Source organism: Octodon degus, unplaced genomic scaffold, assembly GCF_000260255.1.
Source record: "Octodon degus isolate 3935 unplaced genomic scaffold, OctDeg1.0 scaffold00041, whole genome shotgun sequence".
Lineage (NCBI taxonomy): Eukaryota > Metazoa > Chordata > Mammalia > Rodentia > Octodontidae > Octodon > Octodon degus.
Window position 1 is genome coordinate 14,128,960 of NW_004524617.1, and position 4,843 is coordinate 14,133,802.

Sequence of the window (4,843 nt, forward strand, 5' to 3'; positions counted from 1 at the left end):
TATCATTTGTGACATGTACTGGTTGATGGTGCTGCTAGTAGGCCTACTGGAATTGGGGTCATCCTGAGAACTTCATCTAGGCTTGTGTGGTCCCTTGGGAATTTTTTCCACATCTTCTAGTTGGTGGCCACATTCATCTTTTCTCTTTTCCTAGATTCTCTTCTTTTTCTCATACTGTACTGGTCCACAGTAAAAACCTCTAACGCCAGCTCCTATCTCTTTTCTTACATTCTTGTCCTTGTTTGATGACATTACTGTGTTCTTATCTGTATATATTCTGAAATCTGGGAAGTTCAAAGGAATAGTCTTTGCTTGCTTTCTATCTGCTCATACCATAACACTATTCCTTAACACTTCAGATCCTTAATTTTCAGAAATGCACCAACCACTTTTTTATTTTTTTTTGGTTTTTGTGGTTTTTTTTTTTTGGCAGAACTGGGGATTGAACTCAGACCCTTGCGCTTGCCAGGGAAGCACTTATTCCACTGAGCCATCTCCCCAGCCCCTAACCACTTTTTTATTACTATAACTTTCTTTATTTTGAAGATTAAAAACAAGAGTAAGAAAAACAAAAGCAAAGACAAACAGGTTAACATTTAATAATACATACATTACAGATTTTCAAAACAAGAATAGCTGATTAATAGTGATTGATATATTAGCTATTTTTATCATCAAATCTGTTGCTTAGATTAATTTCACATCTTGCTATCTAAGCATGGGGCAAATACAAATTTCTCTTTATAAAAGTCATATTCTCCTTAAAAATGTCATATTCTCCTGACTCTTTTTCACATTGTGTGACTTCTTTTGCACTGAGAGCTTAGAAATTATTTTTTTCCTGTGTTTTTGCTTTATGTTTTAGTGGAGAGGGCACCCCCTTATACCAAAAGGGCAGGGAAGCAATGTTTACCAACTCTGAGACATTGCTAGAAAACAAGCTAAGGAGGATATGGAAATGTAAAATTTTTATTACAAAAAATCTCACAAAAAATGAAGGTATCTCAAAAAAATGAAACTAGACTACCAACTTCTACCTGCAGAACTGGGGAAGACAGGGCAGTGTGAGGTGCTTAGCTCATTCAGGGCCAATGTTAAAGTATGAGAAGAGAACCAATCTAAGACAACAGATGTTACAATAGGAGCCCAAAGAACAGGGGGTCCTGAAGATGCATCCACCCCTTCCAGAACACTTAACACTAAACAGGCCCTCAGCAAGTCAGGATTTCATCTAATGGCTGCAGCGCTTCCATCCAGATCTGTACCCTTTATGACTTAAAACTAAGACTTGGGGAGGGGTGGGGAGCATGACCATTGCTAGAAAAGTTCTCCCAGCATAGCTTCCCTGCACTTAAGGTCCCTGGCTCCTCTCTAGTCCCTGGGAATATTTATATTTAATATATTTTAATATAAATAGACAAATAGAAAGTATAAAATCTGAGGGGTTAGAGGGAAAAAAGTAGGGAACATGCCCAAGAAGCCTGAACTAGAGAGGGCTGCCTAGGCCAACTTGACCTCCTCTTTGACCCTTTTGGCTTCTGGCTTCTTCTTGGTCATATCCTCTTCTGTCACCCCTTTCTTTTCTTCTAGTTCTTTCTCATCTTCTGTTTTGATTCTTTTGGCTTTCTTGAAGTTAGAAGAGTTCTTGTGGCCACCTTCACCCTCCTCATCTGAGTCAGAGAACTCCTCACAGGCAATTCATTTGTCAGAGGAACAGATCGAGATACGTTTGTCAGGGTCTTCTTCATCCTCATCACCATTTTCCTCGGGAATGATATCCTCAGGAATTGCCTGCATTTGGACTCCAAGTGCATTGGGCAGCATTCTCAGATTCTCAAAGAGCCACTATTTGATCTTTTCCAGTTACTCATTAGTGTTCTGGTTAGTCATAATGGAAGGACTGATGTGAAGATTGAAATCTGGTCCAAAGTATTTAAAGTCGTCATTGCGTGGGAGTTCATTCGGAATCTCTGTGTCTAGGGCCATAGCTGTTTTCTATGTCCAGGACCAGGCAACATTATGAATGGTGTAACCACCTCCTCCCAGCATCAGCATAGGCAGGTTGAAGCTTTTGAAAAATTCCACACACTTGGCATGCCATTTGATGGTTAGATTGCAGCAACTGAGCTGAGCCCCAGAGAGGGAGTCTGAGGCACACTGTAAGACCACCACACTAGGCTGGAGCTTCTCCATTACTTTGGTAATGACCTACTTGAAAATTGTCTCATAGGACTCATCATAAATCCCATCTTGGAGTGGGTAGTTAACAGTATGATATTTGCCTTTGCTAGCTCCAATATCATGTAGGTCCCCAGTTCCGGGGAAGTACTCTCCATCATGACCCTGTCTGTGGCATAGAAAGCCTCTTCCATGCCATCGCCATGGTGAATATCAATGTCTGTATACAGCACTCTCTGGTGATACTTTAGCAGTTCCAGGATAGCCAAGATGGTATCATTGACATAACAGAAGCCAGATGCCTTGGAATTCTTTTCATAGTGCAGGCTCCCAGCCCAATTCACAGTGATGTCTGTCTGTTGCTTATTAAGTTTCACAGCATTTGTTACAGAGCTACCAGTGGACAACTGACAGAACTCAAACAGGCCATGAAGTACTGGACAGTCCTCACCAATGTTGAATCTCTGGACTTGCTTGTTGTACTTGGATGTGTTATCTGGATGGATGAAGTTCAAGAACTTAATGTTGTCATTGCTTTGGTATTTATTCATTTCCTCAACATTGGCCTTGTGAGGGTGATAGATTTCCATCTTTCAGTAGAGGCAAGAGTTGAGCAACAGATTGTGAGTCATGCGGATTAGGTGAGGCTTCATTGGATGTCCTTGTCCATAATAGTAATTTCCAACATTCCCATGGTAGTAGTAACATACTTTCTTCCTGGTGCCCTCAGTCTGTGCCATTTTGCTGCCTCCAGTCCCTTCAATCAGCCAGTTAGAAATTGTACATAAAGGATAGGATTTTCTGAACTGCACTATAAAGCATTTTCATAGCAAAAGCAAGTACCCAATCCATAGAATGGGAAAAATTGTTACCAGCTCTTCCTCAAAAAACAAATAATATCTAGAACATATAAAGAACTCAAAAAATCAGACCCTCAAATTTAACGATCCAATGCAAAAGTGAGCATTTGAAATGAATGGACAGTTCCCAGATAAAGAATTAGAAATGTCAAATAAATATATGAAAATAAATTGTTAATATCATGGGTCATTTGAAAAATACAAATTAAAATGACACTGACATTCCATCTCATTACAAGAAGAGTGGCTATCATCAAGAAAACAACCAATCTCTGGTGTGCCTGTGGCAATAAAAGAACCATTTTCTGTTGGTGAGAATGTAAATTGGTACAAATGCTATGAAAATCAGATTGGACACTCCTAAAAAAACTAAAGACAGTGGTTCCATGTAGCCCAGTTTTTCACCTTCTAGGATCTTCCTGAGAGAGTTAAAAGTATCATATAGTGATATATGCACAATGGTTTATAGGCACACCTATGTTTATAACAGCACAATTTATAATAGTGAAATCTTGAAAATAGCATCTGTACCTATTGACCTATGAAAGGATAAAGAAAATATGGTTTTTAAATTCAATGAAGTGAGACCCAGTCCTAGCCTAGGTCGAGTGAGTGTGTGGGAGAGCTTCCAGCTACCTGCACCAGTGGGACTGACTATGGGTCCCAGCCCAGGCACAGCGTGGGTGAGACCTTCTTCCACCACTTTGGGATGCCCTCCACCCCTCCGCAGCACCTCCCCCACCCCACCCGCCTTGTAGGAATTTCTGCTGCTTCTGGGAACCCCCAGAACCAGTCCTAGCCCAGGTCCGGTGAGTGTGTGGGAGAGCTTCCAGCTACTCTGCACCGGCGGGACCAACTGTGGGTCCCAGCTCAGGCGCAGCATGGGTGAGACCGTCTTCCACTCCTCTGGGATGCCCAACCCTCCACAGCACCTCTCCTACCCCACCCGCTGAGTAGGAATTTCTGCCGCATTCCAGGAACTCTCAGACCCAGTCCTAGCCCAGGTCTGGTGAGTGTGTGGGAGAGCTTCTAGCGCCAGCGGGACTTACTGTGGGTCCCAGCACAGGTGCAGCATTGGTGAGACCATCTTCCACCACTTTGCGAAGACCCGCACATATCTGCAGCACCTCCCCCACCCCGCCCACAGAGTAGGAATTTCTGCCTCATTCCAGGAACCCTCAGACCCAATCCTAGTCCAGGTCCCATGGGTGTGTGGGAGAGCTTCTGGCTACCCTGCTCCAGCGGGACTGACTACTGGTCCCCAGGCACAGGGTGGGTGAGACATTCTTCCACCCCGTTGGGATGCAACCCACCACTCAGCACCTCCCCCACACTGCCCTCTGAGTAGGAATTTTTGCCTGTTCCTGGAAGACACAGACCCAGTCCTAGCCCAGACACAGTGAGTGTGTGGAATAGCTGCCTCTCCTCACTACTCAACCTTTTCCCCTCCAGGCTCAGCTCAGGACTGGATTACATGCCTGGGATGTAAACATGCAGTTACAATCCCTGCAGAGAGTGTAGAGGATAGAACCACACAGCTAGTCCAGGAGCAGAACATCTTGCCACAGGGGCACAACAGTTTCATCCTCAAGGGCAGCAGCAGAAAGAAGCTGAGCACAGCAGCCAGACCAAAGCCAGGCACAGCTGGCTAAATCCAAACTTTGTAGACCTGCACGTGAACTTCAGTACATGCTAAGGTTATAACTACAATGAAAATCTACAACAAAGGGCAGAAGACAGTGCTACACAAAATGACGAGAAGGAACAAAATGCAACCTCAGAACCCAACCCCACCCGGAAAAAGT

At 43.6% G+C, this 4,843-nt stretch overlaps 1 pseudogene; it reads right to left on the minus strand.

The window, feature by feature from the left end:
- Nucleotides 1-1,500: 1,500 nt before the first annotated feature.
- Nucleotides 1,501-2,918, minus strand: LOC101575025 (annotated as a pseudogene).
- Nucleotides 2,919-4,843: the final 1,925 nt, after the last annotated feature.